General features: G+C 47.3%; 1 protein-coding gene across 3 annotated transcripts in view; it reads right to left on the bottom strand.

Moving 5' to 3' along the window:
* Large1 (LARGE xylosyl- and glucuronyltransferase 1) overlaps window positions 1–23,504 on the bottom strand; it is a 576,767-nt gene that overhangs the window by 469,854 nt on the left and 83,409 nt on the right. The window contains exon 1 of one of the 3 annotated variants that reach the window (XM_045152295.1): window positions 22,128–22,208. The exons of the other annotated variants lie outside the window; for them this stretch is intronic. The gene's annotated coding sequence lies outside the window, so the exon portion shown is untranslated. Of the gene's footprint in view, window positions 1–22,127; window positions 22,209–23,504 lie in introns of those variants that run through there. 3 annotated transcript variants of the gene reach the window in all.

Raw genomic sequence — 23,504 nt, forward strand, 5'->3', positions numbered from 1 at the left:
AACCAGAGTCCAGACTCCCAGAAACCATGTAAAATGTCAGGCATGACGTCACGGGCCTGCTAGCTCAATGCTGGGCGTTGAAAACCGGAGGGTCCCCAGGGCTTGCTGGCCAGCATGTTGTGATGGTTTCAATGTAAAGTGCCCCAATAAGCTCACATGCGAGACCATTTGTTCACCAGCTGGCGGTGATGCTTGAAAGGGTCGAGGAACCTTCAGGAAGGAGTCTTGCTGGAGGAAATGGGTCAATGGGGGCTGGCCTTGAAAATTATAGCCACCTTCACTTCATGTCCGGCCTCTCTGCTTCCTGACTCCAGCTGCCACGTGACCATCCGGCCTCTGCCTCTACTGTCGCGCCTTCTCTGTCGTGCTGGGATACGCCCCCTTAAGCTGTAAGGCAGAACGAGACCTTCATTCCTTAAGCTGATCCCTGCCAGGTATCTGGTCCCAGCAATCAGCAGAGCAGCTAGTTCTGGATTCAGCGGGAGACTCTGCCTCATGAAAATAAAGTGGAGCAGTGACAGAGGAAGATTTCTGATGTCAACTTCTGGCCTCCATACACACACACACACACACACACACACACACACACACACACACACGTACCAAATATAAACAAGCATGCACACACAACTCACACTAATGCGTAAGAGGTAACAAGCTTGGGACTCTTCTTCCAAGAGCGTGCCCCATTAGACAAGGTCCTGAGATCACACCAAGACCACAGCCTTGGGTATCCAAACGCTTTGTGTGTGTGTGTGTGTGTGTGTGTGTGTGTGTGTGTGTGTGTGAATACTTCCTCAGTAACACCGTGTATCTTTGTTGCTGGCTTCCTTGCCTGTGTCTATTAGTGTTATCAGCTATCTAAGGACAGAGACCATGTGTTTCTTTTCATGTCTCTCTCAAGCTCAATATAGTGCCAGGCACAGACAACAGGCCAGTGACCATACCACTATGCTAGCCATCTCTCTATTTACAGTAAGGAAAAAGCAATTACAATAGTACACCCAAGCTTACATGGGATGTGTCAATGGGAATGAAAATGAGACCCATCATTGTCCTAGAGCAGAGCCTTGCTGGCCTCATCTGCCAGGTCCAGTGTCATGATGTGTTTCTGGCCCTTGCCCTCCAAATCTAAGGACAGAGCCAATGACTCACTGTGTATGACTGTGTATGGGCGCGTATGTACGCAGCTATCTGTTCCTTCTGCTCCTTGTGCCTTCCCATAAGATAGCAGGGAATTTTCCAGGCAGGCTGTTTGTGTATATAGCTTTCTTTTTTTTTTTTTTCCCTGCTGCCTTTTGGGGCAAGATATCTTTACTCAAGATGAGTCATCTGCATTTCATGCCTCTGAGCTGTCTCTTTTTAAAGGGCAGTTCTTTTGCAGTTACCCCAGAGCATCCCATGTACCCAATGATGGTTCTTTCTTCACTTGTCCTACGAACAGCTAATAATAACTGCTACCATTTTGTGACCATTCACCAGCGTGAAGTCATCATTTTGAGCACTGCCCCAGGTACATATATTAATCTGTTTCCTCGGTGTAATAGAATACCCGATGAGGCAGGCTAACTTTGAGAAGACCACAGGCTTATTTTGCTCACAGTTATGGTGACTTGAGGGCATGGTACTGACAACCCCAAGACGGATGGCCGGAGGAAGCATGAAGAGAGGTCACCCAGCTAAACAGAGAGCTACAGTGCTCAGAGGTCCCACAAGGGCAGACGTAATCCCTTTGGGGGGATACTCTCAATGACCTAAGGCACTCTCTTTACACCTTGCCTCTTAAAGACCCCACCATCACTGAACACCATCTGGGGACCAAGTTCCCAGGCCATGAGCCCTTGGAACACACAAACCATGCTCAGGCCACAGCTGGATGGCACCTGTAGATCCTGTCTGCATCGAATCCTGGGCACAATGAAGGTGTGTAGAACCATCCTCACTTGGCAGGCAAGAACATGAGAGAACTGAAAGGCTGGTAGAACATACCCCAGTTAAACACAGGTTAGGCCCCTGGGCTTGGCTAACATCTTAGTGACCGTCATTTCTTAGCTACATGTACTTCCTTGCGTCCCTAACTTAGCTATTAACGTGCTTATTTTTTTAACCTATCAACACCCATCCAGGGCCTGTGCTGAAATCACATTATCCCCACTTCACACATAAGGTTTAAATTTAACAAGCAATGATGACTGTAGAATTTAAAGGTCTTGCCAATTAAAACATCTGAACACCTCTACTAATAATAGCATCTACCTCATAGGGTTGTCCTGAGAACCAGATGATGTAATACAGGAAAAGAGGTAACAGTGTTATTTGGCACACAGTATGACCTCAATAAATGTTAGCTGTACATAAAATTTCATTACTATTGCCTACCAGTAGCCAAGTTTTAGAAGAGGGGAAATGAGGTGAGTGGAAGCAAGGGTCCAGTGTAACATCATTTTGGTCTTCGCTTTCCTATGTGCTAGATAATGAAAACAGATTCAGTCATCCCCAGGAATCAGTCTTCGAATGCTAGGACTTGTGACTTTCATGGCTGTTCAATGACACCATGACTAAGCCTCTACCCCCCCCCCCCGCCCTGCCCAGACAATCCCCAGGTCTGTTCTGCAGAGAACTGTGGCTTTTACTATAGAAAACTATAGAAACCACAGATGACTGTCACCATTAAGGATGAACTTCACAACGGAACACATCACAGGGGCCAGTTAGTTCATTTCAGGGTACAAGTGACTGTCAAATCCCCAAACATGCAATAATTAAAGAAACAGGAACATAAAGCCTGCTCTGAACAGAACTGATAGAATAAACATCTATCGTGAAAAGAGACAGAGTTAACTGGCTTCTACTCAGGGGCCAGGTACTCTTGGCAGTGCAGTCTGCACATCTAGGAACCCAGGTGGCACCCAGGTTAGTCCCTGGGGCTGGATGCCTAAGCAGTTCCAATCTGGCACAAAAGGTCTGGAAGATTCCCGGAGAGCTGATGGTCTTCAGAACATGTTGCAGGCCAAAAGAATGGGATTCCAGTGTCAGTAATGGACGGTGGCAGCCGTGCGAACATGCCCTCACAGGCAACAAAAGCAACATGGCTTTTCCCCTGGACCTCTTCTAATCTGGGGTATCTCCAGAAGGGACCACCCCCTTCAGTGGTTGGTCTTCACCCCTCAGTTACTCCTTCCTGAAAAAGCCCTCACAGACCTGCCCAGAGGTATAGCAACTAGCTGATTCCTGATCCGATCAAGTTGACAATCAAGACTGACCACCACACCCACCATGATTGTTCCCATCACCCACCCATCCTGACTCCGCCAGACTGCCGCAAGCAACAAAACAGCCGGTGCTGACGTGGTAGGGTTGTGAGGGGAGAATGAGACGGCTGGAAAAGGCAGACAGAGAGAAGAAGTAAGGTAGAGGTGGAGGGAATGGTCAGAGCCAGGCTGGGAAGGATGGTGCTAAGGACCCATTCCTATCATCATGCACCTGTAAACGTTAATGTATAAGACAGACAGACAGATAGACCGACCCACGAATTGAGACAGACAGTACAGAAGTACCTATTACTTCCTCATGGTTACATGGCCCTCTATGCTTCCATGAGTCTAATTCCCCAATGCACCTGCACCAAAACTCAGGAGCCTCTCTTGATCATGACCACAATCACATGTGTGAAGGCCATCCCAGATTTCCAAATGAGGCAGTGCTTATAGCATCTAGGAATGAGGACATATCATTTTGGGTCTACTGCTTACTTCATTTTAAGAAATTTTTTTTAATTAACCATTTCAATTTCAATAGACCATGGAGGAGGCGGGGAGACATTGAAGCAACTAGTTGGAAAGAAAGAAGGGCTCACGGAAGGGGGGTGGGAGACAAGCGAAGGTAATGGAAAAGATTATGATCAAAATACATTTATACACACATGAAAATTGTCAATAAAATAAGTTTTTTAAAATAGCCTTTCCAAACACATAAGTGAGAGACAGGAGGGCAAGCTGGAAGTGGCATTGGAAATGAGTGGATTATGGCCCGGGAGACAGATTTACCCAGGATTATTCAGAAAAACCAGCTTAGCAAGCAAAAGCTAAGGGAGAATTAGACAGACAGCTTCATTTCCAGGTAGTCAGGGATGAGTCCAAAGAGAATTCAGCGTTTGATCCAGTCTGAGAGGGAGTCCAGGTAGCTTTGTTAGTTTAGGGTGACTGCGCCCTGAAACTAACAAGTGTGCCCTGGCAAACTCCACTTTACTAAAGGTCAAGAGAAGGATCTCTCCTCCCCTTATCTCTTGACTAAAGGAGTTCCCTAGATTTGTTTTGTTTTGTTTTGTTTTCCCATAAATAACCTGAGCCCCTCCTGGAAGGATGTTCTCCTTTCCTAGAATTTAAATCTGATCCTAGCATTGAGGTTGGTTAAGCTCAGCCCAAAAGCTGAAGTCATGGCTGGCTTCTTCCTGAGGCAGCTCCCTGAGTCAAGCTCACCTGAGACTGAGGGTAAAGCCCACCACAATAAGATTATGTACAGGACCTTACCATAAGGGCAAGGCCTCTTTTGTGGCTTGGCACCTCTCCTGAGATCCCGGGTCCCCGCTCTGATAGGCTCCTGCTTCATCGTGGCCCCTGAACCTCCTGTCTTGTGGGCTCCTTACCCACGCCTCCTTTTCACACAGCAGAAGCCCTCTGTACTTTTGTGTTCTTTACCCAAATAAATGTATTAACATAATAATTGCCCTTCTTGGTCTTGTTTTATCACAATTCTTTGGTAAAAACAGACATAAACTCAGGGTTTTGAATTCAAGGGCCTTTTCTGATTGCCCCCCCACCTCGAAGCCCAATTACAAGTCTAGCCTCATTCTTCAGCATAACCCCTTACCCTCCTTCTGAGCCAGCCCCCAAGGTCCAAGCCAAGCAGCTCTCTCAGGCCACACAGAGTGAGCGGGTGGGAGAGGGAGCAGGGCCTGGGCAGGGTTGTGCTTGAGGGAAGAGTGGCTGGCATCACCAGGCACAGTTGAGGGGATGAGCCACAGAGCCGGGTGGGGAGAAAGCTGCCTCTGCAGTTCTCACGGTAGGCAGGAACAGCCTGATCACGTGGGCACCTGCTGAACACCCACACCCAGCCCACTCCAGCCTCCCGTTCTGTAGGTGTAGACACTGGTTCCTGTTGTGAGCGGCACTGCTGCTGTGAGGATTCCCTGCCAGCCACTGTTCTAGGAAGGACCCAGCAGGGAAGTCCGGAGGACAGAACCAAGAGGATGGGAGTCGGAGACAGAGCGAGACAAGCTCGCACCATCAGGACAAGAGAAGGAAGGAGACGGCTGGTGGGGGCGGGGGCAGAAATGGACAATAAAAGAGACATCAGGAGCAGGGAGGATGGTATTCTGCCCTTGACATGGCAAGGTAGAAGGTGCCAGCAAAAAAAGACACAGAATACAGAAGTCACAGAACGTGGAGGTGATGGCTCTGAAGTGACCAAAGATGGTGACTGGCCCCGAGGACTCAGAGCCAGGCAGCTGCAGGAGCCCCTCTAGGCAGAGACGGCCAAGGGCCCATGGGACTACGGCAGAGTTCAGGGGGAGGGGGAAAACATTCCGACCCCACAGCAAGGCTACCGAGGGCAGGCACACAGCTGCCGGGCCAGCAGGTTGGGGGAAAACAACGACATGCTATCAAGCCAAGCCAAGCCAAGCAAGTGACAATTCTGGCCATAACCTCTTCTAAGAAGCTTGGTGGAGGAGAAGGGAAAGTGAAAGACAATTCTAGGGCTCCCCATATCTCAAGAGTTTCCCCAAAAGGAACAAACTTTGCTCTAAAGGCTTACTCCCTAAATTGGTGTGGGATGACAAGGAAGGAAATGAATGAATGAATGAATGCAATATAATAATGCTCAATGACAGAAGGAAACAAATTTTTTGCACATGAAATCAATGTCATCCCCTTCACCCTCGGTAAGCTATCACAGCCCGCTCATTCATCACTCCATTCCCTCCTTCTTTTGTTTAAATATTTTATGTTTATTTATTTATTTATTTGACAGAGAAAGAGAGAGAGAGAATGGGTGTGCCAGGGCCTCCAGCCACTGCAAAGGAACTCCAGACATGTGCACCCCCTTGTGCATCTGGCTAATGTGGGTCCTGGGAAGTCAAACCTGGATCCTTTGGCTTTGCAGGCAGACACCTTACCAGCTAAGCCATCTCTCCAGCCCTATTCCTTCTTCTTCTAAAATAACTGCCCTTCACACCAGCCCCATCAGCCTCTGGAGTCTCGTGCTTTTAGCCTACTTTGTTTCCTCTTCTCAGCGCTTTGGGCTTCCTGGTGTGTTCCTGTCTACTTGTCTGTCTGCGGGAATATAATGCCCATGGGGACAGGAACTTTGCCTGGTTCCTTTCTGCGCCCCCAGTGCCTAGTACAGCTCCCGACGCACAGTAGGTGCTTACTAGACGTTTATTGCATGAGCGATGGCACCATTTTACTTCTCTGCAAATCCTGAACCGTCCTTTCGAAGGTTCCCGGGGGAAGCCGTGCACAGTAGAAGGCAGAGTGAGCACTTCAAAGCCCCCCCCCCGACCTGCTCTGCAGTCAAACGAAAACTGATGACTGGCAGGAAAAAACATCCAGCCACTATCTGGCTGTTCAAGGAGCACTCCCGGGTGCTGAGAGAATTGTCATTCAAGACAATGAAGATTAGGCCTAGAGAGATGGCTTAGCGGTTAAACGTTTGCCTGTGAAGCCTGAGGACCCCGGTTCGAGGCTCGATTCCCTAGGATCCACGTTAGCCAGATGCACAAGGGGACACACGTGTCTGGAGTTCGTTTGCAGTTGTTGGAGGCCCTGGCGCGCCCATTCTCTCTCTCTGTCTGCCTCTTTCTTTCTCTGTCGTTCTCAACTAAATAAATAAAAATGAACAAAAAAAGATATTTTTTAAAAAAGATAATGAAGATTAACAGTAACAGAAATCCAAGGAGACAGGTTCTCAGTGGGCAGCCTGGCTGGACTTAACCCTCTCCTCAGAGTCAAGGAGCATCCTCTGTACCCTGAGAGAGGGAAGGCATCAGGGGGCCAGGCCCTGTGGCAAGGATTTCTGAAGGTGGGGCCCAGGGAAGGAGGTGTGGGAGGGAGGTGTGGACTGCCACAATGCTGACAGATGTAACTGGCCGCGTGTACACCTGTCAACAAGGTACACCGGGCTGAGAGCCCACCATATCTTTGGCTCATTTATTCAAGTGATGGGCGTACTTGCACCAGAGCCCTCCAGACCGAGACCCACAGCTACTCTGCCTCTTCACGGGACACGCCGTCTCGGATGCATGCGGACAGAAGCTCATCGTCCAGCTCAACCAGTTTCCAGAGTCCCCTGGCTTTCTGGTGGTGGCTGTGTGGTTCAGCTGAGGAGCTAACGGGATGGAAGCCAGGGTGACTTCACAGGACTGGGAGGAGCCCTGTAAGCTACAACCCCAGACCTGCTCCTGTCTGGGACTTCCAGCTGCCACCAGGACATCTTCCAGGGGACCCCATGAGGCTCAGCAGGTAAGAAAAGAGCCTGAAAGAAATGCTGCAATCCAAACACAGACCCTGGCCATGCTGTGGGGTCCTGTGGTGCTGACTGGCGCCCCAGCCAGAAGCCCCCAGGGAACCACGCCCCCCCCATGTAGAAAGAGCTCATTACATGCTCAGTGTATTAAACCACAACTGCTAAAGTGACCAAAGTGAAGCCCCAGTCCTCAGGTGGGCAAACAGGCCATTGCTGACTCGGTGAGTCCCAGGAGCATTCCATACCTTCAACTTGAAAATATCTTGTAGAGACGTCCTCACCCTAGAGGTGGGATGAAGCCCACTCCGGTGCCCACAAGCAACAGGCTCATCCAGGGGAGTCTAACCCATTGGCCTGGGGAGCTAGCTGATGTTCCCGTTAACATTCGCTCATCTGCTCAAGTAGATCTTAAACTTCTCTGAATCATAAACAATTACAAAGTGTATTCAAACCAAAAATTCCTCATGGTGGGCTGAGCTGTGTGGTTCCCCCGAAAACTCACCTGTTAAAGTCCTAACCCCATACCTAAGAGTGGGACTATACGTGAAGACACGGTCTTTAAACAGGTGACCAAGGTAAAATGAGGTCATGAGAAATGAGTATTAAATCTGAGTTTAACAAGAAGAGCTTAAAGACACACACATAGAGAGAGAGAGAGAGAGAGAGGGAGAGAGAGAGGGAGAGAGAGAGAGAGAAGCCATCTCAGGCCAAGGAGAGAGGCCTTCCCAGAAACCATGCCTGGCTGCTGTCACCTTGATCTTGGCCTTCAAGATTCTGGGATTCTGAAAAAGTGAATTTCTGTGGCCTCTGCTCTCCTTGCTAAGCAGGGTTAGTAAAGTAACATGAGAAGTGAGGTCAGCCTGATGCCTGAGTGTGGCCATTTTACCACAGAAACACTGGAACTGTGAGGAGCTGGATGGCTTCCTGGGTCTCGCGGGCCCCAGGAAGCAGAGCTGGATTCTCGGGAGCAAACCCCGGCTCCTGCCGTCACTTGCCACGATCCACCATGTTCTCAAGAAGTATTTATTTATCATCTGCTTGGCACGAAGATCCTTTTAACGTTCTAGACTGTAACAGGGACCAAGAGAGACAGACAAGGTCTTCCATAGTAAAGTTTTCAGGAAAATACGGAGAAAAAGGAGCCATCCCAGCACTCAGGAGGCAGAGGCAGGGGGATTTCCCTGAGTTTGACACCAGCATGAGATACAGGTTAGCCTTGGCTAGCATGAGACCCTACCTAAAAAAAAACCAAAACTTTAAAAAAATATTTCCTGTCAGCAATACCTGGAAAGAGGTGGAATATGAAAAACCTATTTCCTCATCCCATTCTTTTGCAGTTTCTATGACAAACATGTAAGCCAAACCAAGCTCTATTAAAAATAAAAATTAAAACAAGAAGAGTCAATCTTGAAAAGTGAATATATGAGGGAAACTGCCAGGGAAATGGTGTCACTAAAAAATAACAGGGTGGGGCTGGAGAGATGGTTTAGCAAAGGTGCTTCCAGCAAAGCCAAAGGACCGAGGTTCGATTCCTCAGCACCCACATAAAGCCAGATGCACCAAGTGGCCCATGCGTCTGGAGTAAATTTTCAGTAGCTAAAGGCCCTGGCACACCCATTATCTCTCTAGCTGCGTCTCTCTCTCTCTCAAATAAATAACTAAAATATTAAAAAAAAAAAATCAAAAGGAAAGCCAGGTGTGGTGGCACACGCCTTTAATCCCAACACTCAGGAGGGAGAGGTAGGCCAGCCTGAGGGTGCATAGTGAGTTCCAGGTCAGCCTGGGCTAGAGTGAGACCCTGCCTCAAAAAAAAAAAAATCAAAAGGAAGGCGCAAGCGCTGAGTAACTTACCACCAGCTAATTTCAGCAATGCTAAGACGTGAGGAAAATGACGCCGCTCCCAGCCCCAGGCAGCGTGGGGTTTTCCTCTACAGTATGAACTCAAAGCTATTCCGCCCAATAGCCGTGCAAGGCGAAGTGCCCCGTGTTCTCTTCACCCACGTGGGAGTCACGCGTGTGAGCACGCTTCACAAGGAAAAATGCCCCCTCCTAACTGGACGCTTCACAACGGGTGCTTATGCAGACATGAGTACATGTATTTATCAGGGCCTTGTGTCAGCATAACGTTCCACTGCTTAAGAAGTTACAAGTTCCATGTACACCTCCAGTGAGTCCAGCCCCTGGGCAGAGGACAGACTGCACCACGGCCTGAAAGAAAGTCCCAGAAGACTTCACAATTCTACACTTCCCTCACCCCTACAGTGCAAGGTGCTTTCCTGGCCACAGTAGTTAATGCAACAATCGGATGGCTTTCAGGATAAAACCGGACATTAACAACATTCCCCAGACGTGGGGCACTGAGCTACATCACAGAGGCAGGGGAGAAATGACACTTGAGGCCCTGGCAGTATCTAAAATTATCTGTCCTCATGCTAAAAACATGCTGGTCCTGCTAGAGATGGATGACCCAGAGGACCATGGCAACGAAGAGCCACGCTAGAAGCCAACTTGGAGGATCTCTGAGCTTCATCTCCACGGGGACAGATGCAGTGACAGATGTCCACCCGCGGCCCAGGAGCTCTGAGATGAAATCAGGCAGGTGAACTCCAGGCCCGTACTTTTAAACATAAGTTTTATTTATTTATTTATCTGAGAGAGAGAGAAAGAGGCAGATAGCGGGAAAGAGAGAAAGGGCACACCAGCGCCTGAGGCCACTGCAAACAAACTCCGGACACAAGCGCCCCTTTGTGCATCTTGCTGAGGTGGGTCCTTAGGTTTCAAAGGCAAATGACTTAACTGCTAAGCCATTTCCCCAGCTCTCCCAGCCCACACTTGATCTACATTTGACACTCAGGTTATGCTAACTTCTGGATGAACGGTTGCTGCTTTTAGCCAAAAAGCTCCAAATAAAGACAGAAGGCAGCAACCATTCCTTTCCCCTTCTTCCCAACTCTGTTTGCCTTGACCAGCTTAAGCCTGTAAGGTCAGAAGCAATGCTCTGGAAACACAAATGTGGCTTGTCATGTAAGACTCTGCTTTGGGTTCATACACTGCAAAGAAAAATGCTTCTGGGGAAGAGACCACATCCAACAGCCTCTCAAGGGGATCCATAACCCAAAAGGGATGGCAGTGATCAGGGTGAGCCCAGACAGCTCCTCATACAGCTGGGATGGAGCCGCGGAGGAGACGGGGATGAGACCACAGTTCACGGTAAGAGCTGGCCTCACCAAGCCACTGTGTCTAAGGCAATCAGACCACAGTGACAGATGCATGACACCATCTCACACTGCATGTGGGTTACTTCCACATACACCTTCACATGCGCACATATGAGAACACATAAGTGTGCAAGTGCACACACTTATACATGCAAAAACAAAAGAGTAAATGCTTTGAAGGAGTCAATCCACACTGACAGGACACGGCTGATGTGGGAGAAGGCTGAGGAGGGGGATTAGGAAAGGTCCTGGGCTGTGCTGTCGCTGAAGAAAAATACATGCTGGGGAGACAATGCAACAGGAGCTCCCGGGCCCCCACATTCAGCCCTGAGCAGCCAAGCCCTCTTCCGCCTCCCCCAGAGTGCTGAACAAACGTTATCATTTTCCTCGAAGCTTTAGGGCAGAGGGTTCTGCACACTCGACATTAGAACAGGAGTCAGCAAACTTTCCACGGAAAAGGTCACGCGGTAAATCTCCATCGCAGTGACTCGCGCCTTCACTGGTGGGGAAACGGCCACAGGAGGTGGCAATAAACAGGTGTGGCTATGTGCCAATAATACCTTAATGATTTATGTGCCAATAAAATCCTTAATGACAGGAAGTGAAACTTAAACTTCATATGATCTTAACATGCCAAAAAATAATATGCTGCTTTTAATTTCATTTGAAATGTAAAAGTCGTTCTTAGCTCATGCAGACAGACCAGACTACAAGTTTGTAGACTCCTGCACTTGACCGTTACCCATCACCTACCTGTTGTGAATGTCAAGATTCCCCTTACCTTCTATGCTGGGAGGATGGCTCCTGGGATCTCTTCTGCTCAATGCTCAGTGACTACGGAACACTATGATATCCAAAATACTTTTAAAATGTCTGTCCTTTGACCTCTAGTGAAACACCCTTGGGGGCAGATCTCAGCTATATTCTGAAAAAAGCCAGTTCTGTTACGGGCAAGAGCCAGCTGCCAAGAGCAGTTCTGAGCTGCCGTCCGTTCACCTATCACTCCCCCAAGGGTGCCAGGATGTCAATGATGGTATGCAGAACCGATGCAGTCCATTTCCCCCAGACAACTCCCCATGGTGTTTATTTGCCTCAGGGGAGGAAAATAAAAGGAATGGACTATGACTGGGATAAAAATCCATACCAGTCCAGGGAGGAGACATGAAATTTTCAAGAGGAAAAGAGGACTCATACGTAAAACACAGCTTCAGACACAGACCCAGCTACAGATCTATCATGTCAACAAGCAATCTCTTGGGAGAGGAAAAGGACAGTCCCCTTGACACTTTCCAGGATGGGTCCTCCACCTGCTCCACGTGCCATGGTGGACAGAGGGGAAAAAGCAAGAGCTCAGAAATGTCCCCATCTCGGTGAGTCAGCAGAGAACAACCTCATTCCACCACAACCCCTTCATCGTCCAGTGAGAAGAAGATTTACCCACCGAAAGAATTGAAGTATGGATGCTAGAGGGCCACACTGATTCTTTCACAAAGTTCTTAATTTCCCCAGGGCCAGACTGGTTGCCTTAAAATAAAACATTTACATGAATGCAGAAAAACCTGAAAAGTGATTGCTGACTACCTGCCAGGTGGGAGGCCCGTGTACATGCATCCCTAGGGAGAACCATGACCCTTCCTGAGCCCTGGGGATCACTTACCACAGTGAGTGTGTGTGTGTGTGGGTGGGGGGGGTCTGGGTTCATTCAAGGTGAGGTACTTTTGGTTGAAGAGGTCTGTTCATTTCATCGGCCTGTGGATTAGAAAGTCAAGAAATGGTCCATGGATCAGATCCATACAGCAGGTTTCTCTACAGTGAAGGCAAATAAGACAAACCACAGCATGAAAATGGATTTTTGGGGAAGGCACGTGCATCCCGGCGAGGCTTGAGAGTCCATCCGCCTCCACACAGAAAGTGAGCTGACAAGGTCACCACGTCAGGGTCTGTGGCGGCTGATATCAATGGTTCACTTGACAGGACCTAGAATCGCCTGTGAGGGATGTCACAGATTATGTGGCTATGCCTCTGATGGATTTCTACGCTGAGGTGGGGACATCCACCTGAACTGGGCGAGGGTTGTGCCCTGTAGGAAACGGTGAGAGCTGGCCGGGCAGCAACATTCGATGCTCTCTGCATCCTCACTGTGCTGAGCGTGACCAGCTCTGCTTCCAGCTCCTGCCACCATGCTTCCCCACCACAGGGGACTGCCACGTGGGGCTCTAAGCTGGAATAAGCCCTCCTTCCTTTAAGCTGATTTTTGTCACAGCAAGGAGTGAAAACATCCAAAACTATCAAGTAAATATTCCACACCTCAAAATCCAGGAAAATTGGGCTGGAGAAATGGCTCTGTGGGTAAAGTAATTTTGCTTAGTAAGCAAGAGTATCACAATTTGGATTCCCAAAGCCAGGCATGGCAGAATGTATGTGTAATCCCAGTACCGGGGAGCCCGGACAGGAGGATCCCTTGGGCTGGCTGGTTAGTCTAGCCTCATCAGTGAGTTCTAGGTTCGGTGAGAGACGCTCTCACAAAAATTAATTAGAGAGAAACTGAGGAAGATACCAAACGTTGACATCTGCCTATACACACACATGCATGCACACATACGTGTACACCCATCTGCACACTTGTACAAACATACATACACACACATGAATGCCATACACACGTACATACACACATATACATATACATACATACATACATACATATAAAAAAATGTAGAAAAATTGAGAGACGCATCCCCACAAAGCATCTAGTTCCAGAAACCAAAAATGACCCTAATAATAAACTGCTGTGCCGTAGTGGCGCTTCAGGTCTTTCAGAACTCCTTACACATATATTCATCGCAGACTATTTTTGGAGTCTGGTTCATTTGGCAAAACACTGAGAATGACATGATTATCCTATCCTATTGGCTTTGATTTATGAAATTCAACAGTGGAGCCCTACTAAGCAAGACAAGCCAAATGTGGTCTAAAAGATTCTAGCATCTTTTCTCTTGCAAACATCTAGTGTCTTATCACTTCTAACATACCTTTCAGTATTTACCCTCCTTCATCCTTACAGCACCCCTGGGAAAAAGGCAACCACTATCCGTCGCTCCTTCACCCTTAGCCCCGCCCCTCCAGCTTGCAAATGTGCACAGACAGTATCACAGAACATGTAAGTTTGCTTTTCCAACTGAAGTGACAGAGGAATCAACTCTAGTCATAAAAGAGAAATAAAGCCCCAGGGGATGGAGAGATGGCTCAGTACCTGAGTCCCAAGCCCCCAAACCTATGTGAAAACACAGATGTGGGGCTGGAGAGATGGCTTAATGGTTAAGATACTTGTCTGCAAGGCCTAACAACCTGGTTCAGTGCACACATAAAGCCAGATGCACAAAGCGGCACGTGTATCTGGAGTTCGTTTGTGGTGCAAGAAGCCCTGGCGCTCCTATTCTCCCTCCCTCTCTCTTATCCTCCCTTCCTCTCTCCTTGGAAATAAATAAAACAAAATTTAATAAAAGACAGATGCTGTAGTAGACAACTGTAATCCCAGCACAGGGGAGGGAGAGATGGGAAATTCTTGCAGAAGTCTCAGGACTGCTGCCCTGCTGACAGGGTGGAGATTAAGAGAGAAACTCTCTCAAAATGAAGTGGAAGATGAGGACCAATACTAGAAAGCAGTCCTCTGACACCTGGCATGCATTTCCCCCTCCCTCAAAAACACATCATACACACCCCAAAACATGAAAGGTTTAATGGCTTATAGTGAGTACTCAGACCAGATTGGATGGAGATCTAGTGAACAATGGCCTGCCTGCGGCCCCTCCACGCCGCTCTTGGTTGCTTTGCTGGTAGCGTTTGGGTTGAACGGTTGGCCCACAGCAGCTGTAGCATCTGGGGGAGGCTGTGGCGTCTTTAAGAGGTGGGACCAAGGGGGCTGCTGGGATACAGTCTGACCCTGGTCTGGCTACAGCTCTCTGCTTCCTGGTCCACTGAGCTATGAGCAAGCGGTGCTGTGTGTTCCCGCCGCCACACACAGAACCGGTCCGGCCAACATGCCTTCCCCAGTACAGAACTGTGACCTAAGATAAATCCTCCCGTAAGGGGATTCTTGTCAGGTGTCTGCTGACAGCGATGACCAGCTAATACTCTCTCAGATGACCTGCAGTAGCAAGGAAGACACTAGGAAGGACATAGTGAGCATATATACCCTCATAGGCTCAAGGCCAATGGACACAAACAAAGGTACTTCTCACCAGTTACGTCAAAAGCCTCATCCCACATTCGTGGATCTGACAAGGGCCGTCACGTGCCACCCTTACCCACTTACATTTACGTATAATCTTTGTCACGTCTCTCACTGGAATCCCTACAATATCATTCATCTTCCACGTTTGCCCATGGGTTCAAAGGCAGATAAGAGGGTGGCTGTCCGAGAATAGAACTAAATATGGTGAATATATATTAAGCTAGAAAACCAAGACTTGTCGAGGACAGGCTAAGTGACTTGCCCAAAGCTACACAGATATGAAGAGACAAAGTCAGGATGCCAACACAAATCCTTTCATACCACAGGCTCCAACCACAGTGCCAAATCCTTTAAAAATATAAGAGTGAGTCACAAAAAGTCCTCCACACTGAATTTCTCGGCCATAAATAATGTCTGAAATATTGAACAACTACCTACGGGGCTTCAAAGAAAGCCACCTTCTCTTTAAGTTTGTAAAATTAAACAAGGTTACCATTATCTAAATCAAAATCCCTTTATGCCTCTAAATGGCTCCTCACCATCTGGAAAGCCAGAACACTGCACTCCAAGTAGAAAGGAAAAGCTTTTTGACCTATTTTTGTCCCGACAATAATGTAAAGCACGGAATCCTATTTGTGAAGAACTTCAATGCGTGCCATCGCACTGGCTATTTGCAACTGTAAAATGACACCTATTATTCACTTAGAGATTGCGATCTCCAGCAGTAAGGCGTTTTTAATAAAAAAATAAAATTAAAAATAGATTTGCCATTGCCTCTGTAATGAAGCTAGCAGCTTTGCTGGCCTAGAGTAAAAAAAAAAAAAAAAAATGATATATTTGGAGAGATTTTTACATATTGACCTAAGCAGAGCATTAAAAGCAATCACTAATTTTCATAGACTGCACCCTCTCAAAACACACACGCTACCTGAAGCCCTCCAGTGTGGGGTAGCCAGTACACACTTCCACCACAAGAAAATGGAACGAATCCTCTGAGATTTTGTGTTATGAGGGGGTGAAGCACAGAACATCATGTGTGCTAAGTGTGGAGATGATTCAAGTCAGTACTGTCCACCCTAACTTTGGGGAAAAATATATAAAATTCCCTACTTGTGCTCACCAATGTAGTAACCACAAAAACCAAGGAACCAGATCTTTAGCAGGATTCTGGTGGTGCAAGGGACTGGACCTAGAGCTTTATGCATACTAGACAAGTATTCTACCTCAGAGCTATATCCTCGGCCTCAGGTTCTTAATATAATTTTATCTAAATGCAGGTAAAACAGCTATTGAATTGGAGGCCAGCTCGGATGTACCTCTCAAGAGTCCCCAGCCCGCTGGCTCATGGACTTGCTCACGTTCACTACCCCAGCACAATCACACAGCCCACAGTTCTCCAAACAGGCATGGGTTTGCAGCTCCAAGCCCCTTCTAGTTTATGACAGTCACAATCCTGGCCTGTCAGGGGACACCTGGCATCCTCCAGACACAGCCCACTTCACCTCTTCTAGGAAGCCTTCCCATATACGATGCCAGCTCTCCTCCCCTCCCCATTCCCTGCTCCAGGAGTAGGTACATTCCTGTGGGGACCTTCACAGAACTGCAGAGGCCCCGAGCAAGTACCCAAAGAGGGCAAGTCAGAAGAGCATGGTAGGAAGAACGAGAGCTCTAGAGCAGGAGGCCTTCTGCATAGACTCTGCCGCCCTGACCTCGTGCAAGCAATGTAATCTCTCCAACCCCAGTGCTCTATCTACAAAATGGGGTCATCAGGGGCTGGAGAGATGGCTCAGTGGTTAAGACACTTACTTGTCTGTGAAGCCTAGGGGCCCATGTTCAATTCCTCAGGACCCATGTAAGTCAGATACACGAGGCGGCATGTCTGGAGTTCGTATGCAGTGGCTGGAGGCCCTGGTACGTCCACTATCTACCAGCCTCTTAGTCTTTCTCACCTTCTCTCCCTTAAATAAAGTAAAATAAAATAAAATAAAATGGGGTAGTGAATGCCAGCTTTCCTTTGATTGTCCAAAGAATGGAGAAATGACAAGACATGGGCAAGACATTAGCAAGTGACTGGTAAGGAGAAAGACCAAATAAAATTGAACTCTTCCATCACATTAGCAGACCGTGTACCTTTAAAGTAGGGACTGGATCCCTGCCCTCCCTGTAACCTGGAGTCATGATTTACAGCAACTACTCATTAAAGATTAAAATTATCAATGGATGCAGTCCAGGCCTGAGCTCAGGCCTAAATACTCTCTGTCAGGCAGAGCCACAACCTCATCAGAGGGGAGCAAGGGAAGTGGTGTGGAGGTCACAGACAATCAAGACCTCTGCAGGGTTTTTAAGCAGCTCTTCCCAAAGTCGCTACCGTCACCACCCTCCCTTGTATGACCACCACTGTCCGGACCCTCCACTCCAAACAGATCAAATGTAAACCAACATGTCACTGATGAAAACCAGCCTAACTGCAGGTTCTGGTTCCAACAAGAAAATGTGAAGTCCAATATTAACATGAGAGACTGCAAGTGGGTAAGAGCACACCCCGCTCGCTGCTAGATGACCCCTCCCCTTCCTTTCCTAGGATCTGGGGGAACACTTTCCAACTAAGTGAAAATTTCCTAGAGCTCTGCATTCTTGAAGTACTCTACGGGTAGCCCTAGCTTTGAAAGATGGGCTCTGTCTCTCCCTCTCCCTCCCTCCCCACCCCCTCTTGGACCACTTGGCTTAACTGAAGGTGAGTATAGATGGGCAGCAGATGATACAGGCATTAAAAATGGTTAACTGTTCCATATACAGTCTTCTAGCCCTGTGGAGTCCCAGGGAAACTGTTCTTTCCCCAAATTCAACATCTTCCTCCTGCTGGAAAGAGCTCCGGCCCAGCTGCAGGGCCGAGAGTAAGGTGAAAGCTTGGGGCACACAGCAAGCACATGTCCAGAGAGAGGGTGCTCCCTCCGGCACACTGCAGGCAGAGAAGGATTCCAGCAGCTTCTGCTGGGGTGGGGGGCAACACAGCACCGAAGTCCTATGCGGGAGGCTAAAGACGAACTCCAGGCCAAGGAGAGACCCTGTCTCAACAAAAAGAGGTGGACAACCTCTTCCCTTCCCTCCTCTCGCGGCCCCCGTTTTAGCTTCCACACTCACCCCAACTTACACATAGAAATCCAGAGCTTTCATCTAGGATCCACCTGTGAGAGAGAGTGTGTGGTATTTGTCATTCTGAGCCTCGGTTACCTTACTTGATGGACATCAAGGCTGATTCCGTTCCATAGCTATTGTGAACAGAGCAGCAAAGAACACGGATGCACATGTGTCTCTGTGATGGGAGACACGGCCCTTCGGGTGTATGCTCAGGAATATTACAACAGGGTTGTAAGGTAGTTGTGCTTCCAGCTTCCTGAGGAACTTTCAACAAGGAGTTCCACAGTGCCTGCACCTGTTTAACTCTCACCAACACAGAATAAAGGTTTCCCTTCCCCCACATCCTCACCAAATTTGTTGTCACTTGTTTCCTTGATGACATCCATTCCCACTGAGGTGAGATGGAACCTCAGAGTAGTTTTACTTTTCATTTCCCTGATGGCTGGGGGCGAGGGTAGTAGAACATGCATGATATGAAAAAAAAAAAAAAAAGTAGGAGGGAAATACTGAGGGCTTAGAGTGGGGATCATGGGGGGGGGTGGATTAATCAAAACTAAAGGTGAATGAAAAAGCCATATGGAAACATACTACCTTGTGAGCTAACTAAACTATAACTAAAAAGAAAGACTTTGGCCGGGTGTGGTGGTACACGCCTTTAATCCCAGCACTCAGGAGGCAGAGGTAGGAGGATCACCATGAGTTTGAGGCCACCCTGAGACTGCATCATAGTGAATTCCAGGTCAGTCTGAACTAGAGTGAGACCCTACCTCAAAAACCAAAAAAATAAAACAAAATAAAATAAGAAAGAAAAAGAAAAAGACTTTGAACAAAGGTATCCTTCATGGGTAGATAAGCCTGCTCCCAGAAGCCACAATCTATCAAACAAAAACCCCAGTACCAGGTATGAAATATCTCCCTATGCATTCACGAGTTGTTGGTCACAGAGGCCACAGTGGCCCCTATAACAACACAGGCTGCTGTCACTGCTCTCGGCTGCTCACCAGAACCGCATGGTAAGTCCCTACTGCTGAAGACATCAGTGCCCCGGACACGAGAAATCAACTGAACTGAAATGGAAGCTTCCTTCTTGCTGGCTGGCTCCGATGGCACTGCTTAAACATGTGAATGCAGGCTGCTGGAGGACAGAAGACATCAACAGCTTTATCCCGTAGTGGACCCTGAGAGCTTCACAACCAACCTGCCAGGCAAGACGCACCCACTGGTACAGACTGTCGTGAGGGTAACCCACTTCTTTCTGACTGGATTTGAGGCTTGATCCACAGGAGGAAATGTGTGACTCCAAGTATAATCCTAGTCAAAAGCCCATGACTGGGGAAGAAACTACTACTGTTATGATAAACGGACAAGATGTCAAACTTCCTTCTAAATATTTATGTTTATACCTGTAGATTAACGCCACCCTTGTCCTCAGTAAGAGAACCTTCTTTTTGCAGTGGTTAGTGCAAGGTTGCATATCTGCTCAAAGTGCTGAGAATACGTGACTATTGTTTGCTCAGCCCCAAACAGGACTTCTGTATTTCCTTCTCCAAGGATCAGGGAATTATCTTGGAAGAGAGGACACAAAGAATGTACGTGCCAGAGGATGGGGAGGGATGCTGTACAATGTTGTCACCTGGACACTGGACAGCACATGGCCCCTTGTACTCAAGAACATACAGCCATGGTTTCCTGGACGAGACGGAGCTTGTCGACGTTCCATCATAGACAGAGAAAGGGCTCATGAAATCTCACCCCTCCTGAAGGACCTACTGGCAGTTAATGGCTGCCGGGACAGCGAGACATGTTCTCGGGTGGTTTAGCCACTGGTAAGTTGCCCATGCCCCAGTTAATGATCCCCACCCAGACTCATGCAAGCAACACTAACTAAACTCGCTGGGTCACAAAAGAAAAGTAAGAAAGGGCCTAAGTGACAAGAAGAAGGGATTTGAGGGAACAGGACAACACAGCAGAGAGGAATATAAGGGCAAATATGAAGCAAATACAGTGTATATATGTATGAAATTGCCAATAGACAAATAAATAAATAAAAGTGGCAAACAGAGTTCCTGAGGAATAATACCCACTGGTGCCCTGTGCCCTCCATATGCACACACACATATGCCCCCACATACCCAAGTGCACATCCACACATGTGCCACACACTTATATGCAAGCCAAAAAAGGAAGAAATTTTTTTATGAAAAATTTCAGCCAGGTATGGAGGGAATGTGCTTGTAACCCTGACACTCCAGAGGCTGAGGTAGGAGGATCCCAAGTATGATACCTGCCTGGGAAAGACAAAAAGAAAAAAGAAAGAAAAAGAAAAAGAATGAGGAAGAGGAGGAGGAAGAAAGAAAGAAGAAAGAAAGGAAGGATGGAAGGAAAGAAGGAAGGTAGGCAGGCAATAGAACAATAGAAGGGAAAAGAAAGAAAAGGAGAAAAAGAACAAAATCCAACATATTCAGAAGAAAGCCCCTATGTATCTGTGACCTAATATCAACAATGACCAAATCATAGCCAGTCTTTTTCAATCTTTGTCCTACCTGATCCCTTCAAACTCTCCTCTCCTTAAGATAATATGATCACCTGGGTTGTAAGTATAGAAACGACTTCCTCGCTCACACTAAAACAAAGTTTCAGCTTGATCGTTATTGCAGTCAGTTTCATGTTGCTGGGACAAACACCCAACCAGAAGCAGCTTATGTGATGAAAGGGTTTATCTCGGGCTCACAAACCCCGGGGGAACACCATCAACGGCAGAGAAGAAGCTGGCTCACTTGCATAGATCAATAGCAATGAAATACCATCAAACAACCAGTAACTACCAGCAAGCAACAGCAGTCAGAGCTCCAAAACTGTTCTCAACATACCTTAGGGTGGGACTCCAGATCCACCACCAAACCCACCTTAGGACTGGACTCTAAGATCTGCCCCCAGTAACACCTCCTTCAGTCGGGCTGCTGGATGCTCAAGTTACAAGGTCAATGTGAGTCTCTGGAACCACATCTTTAAAGCACCATAACTGTCATACTGTGGTGGTTTGAATAGATGACCCCAATATATTCAGTTGTTTATTTGTTTGTACTTTGCATCTTTAGCCACCTGATGGGAGGCAGTGTCACTGGGTGGATCTTAAGGTGTGGTGGTGGGTTTCAGATTTCAATCTAAAGATATGCAAAGTGTGCCTAGCTGGAGTTCCTGAAGTGTGCTGTGGCTTTTGGCTTTTTGGCTTGTGCTTCTTCCTCTCTCTCTCTGCTTGGTCCTGTGAAGGCAGGCCAGCTTCTTCTGCCATTATGGAACTTCCCCTGGATCTGTAAGCTTCAATAAATCTCTCTTTCTCCATAACTGTGCCTGGTCTAGACATTCATCTCAGCAAACCTGAATCTGTCTGCTACACATACTAAGAGAAGAATGTAGCATTCATTTCTCAGCCTCAAACATCCATGGGCCACCAACTCTACCAGTTTCTCTCTTACTTACAATGTGTGTGATAAAGGGCCAAGTTACTCTACTAGGATCTTTCCCTTTGAATTTTCATAATGCATCTCTATCACTTACCCTGCATTCCTCTGGCATCTGCGTCTCTGATTTCAGAGCTGGATCTTTAATCTTGATCAGATTCAAGTCCCACCAATAGATGTAACATCTGGCTGCTTCTTTGTGTGAAAATGACAGCCATTGATTAGACCTTCCTTATTGGCTGATTATTCTGCAGCTTCACACCTATCTTCTAAAATGTCTCCTGTCTATGCACAGTTACATTTTCCTATTTTTTTTCCAAACTGTGTCTGACTCTATGAGTGTTCTGAAACTTATTTAACAACGTGATATAACTAATATATTAAATCAAGAAGTCCATAAGGCACACATGTCCACAATACTGTATATAGTTTAAATTACAACAGCTCAGAAGACAGTCATACAAAACGGTGCTTAATACACAGAGATGAAAGGCTGAGTAGCTGAAGAAAGAGTAACCAGTATCATTAACTCAGCTTCTGAACAGTGCTCACCAGGAAAAGTGGCGATATCCTGCGAACGAGCTCACACGCATTCCACCAGATGAATGTTCCATGCCACAGAAGCGAGTCTTCTAGACACGTCCAGCTATCTTTCTTCCTAGTTACTAAACCAGAAAAAATAAATCCTGTCTTTTCTGTTCACATTCATATTTTAGAAGTCTTTTAAAAACACAGCATGAACCTGTATTTATCCCCACTCATTCATCAGCTTCTCCTTTCCCATCTAAACTGCTTAAGTACAAGCCTAAACCCCTGATCAATGAGGAAACCAGTCACTCCTGCTAACCAGCGGCTACAAAACTAATTACCTGTTTGAATGCAGCCAGAAGACTAAGGACCCCCTACGAGCACCCTTGTCCCTGTTTTGCCTCATGACTGGGAGCTTACTGCATGAAAGGCAGGGACTCCTTCTAACCAATTAATAGTTTCCTGAGAAACCAGAAACGTGAGCATCAAACATGAAGGCAAGCCACACGGCTAATCATTTAGTTGTTCCTCCTCAGTCTTTCTTCACTGAAATGTTGCTGGGAAGTGGTCCTCCCCTCCAACTGGGCAGAATATTCGCAAACAGGTGCTTTACAGGAAAAGACTAATTGGAACTCCCCACCCAGTGGTAGCTCAATATTTTTCTTCACCATTTTTTAACCTTTTTTTTTTTTAACCATATTTACATTACAGACAGACCTTGTGCAAGGATAAAAACAAAATAGGAGAAAGTGACTGGCTTTTAAAACCAGGTTTAGGAGCCCAGGGGCACAGTCAGAAAGGAAAGGGCAGGTATTATATTTTGGAATCAGTAACTCCATGCTTTCTCCACCCTAGGGGCCACTAAATGTCTCAGATGAAAGTTGTTCTCTCTAACATTAACAGAGATCAGGAAGAGGTCCATGAGAAGGGTCTCCATTCCTAGAGTCACATGGGAACAAAGATACCCATAGTCCTTGTGCCCTGACAGTGTGCACGGGGCCCCAGATTTCCCGTGATTTCACCAGAAGCATGTCTACTAACCTTCCTCCCAAGTTAAAGGCTCCACATCCTGAAAAGACTGTCATCCATGTCCCTTTACCACAAACTAGAGGGACGTAAGGTCGAGGGGACCTGAATCCAGCTCCTTGCTTCGTCTCTAAGTAAGCAGAGAACTTTCTGAGACACATCTAGTCTCTGAATTGGAGGATTGTGTTCACTGCCTTCTAGGGTATCTCAAGCGATTATAAGGTTAATTAATTGCATAGCAAAGAAGAATGTCTTTCCCCCCTCCTTCCCTTCCACATTATTTATGCATACCCATCTATTTCATCTTCACCCCATCACAGAGGGCAGAAGACCAAACCACAGGGCCTGCCAGCTGTGACAGCAGAGAGATGTGTG

The sequence above is a fragment of the Jaculus jaculus genome, chromosome 6 (genome assembly GCF_020740685.1).
Source record: "Jaculus jaculus isolate mJacJac1 chromosome 6, mJacJac1.mat.Y.cur, whole genome shotgun sequence".
Taxonomy (NCBI): Eukaryota; Metazoa; Chordata; class Mammalia; order Rodentia; family Dipodidae; genus Jaculus; species Jaculus jaculus.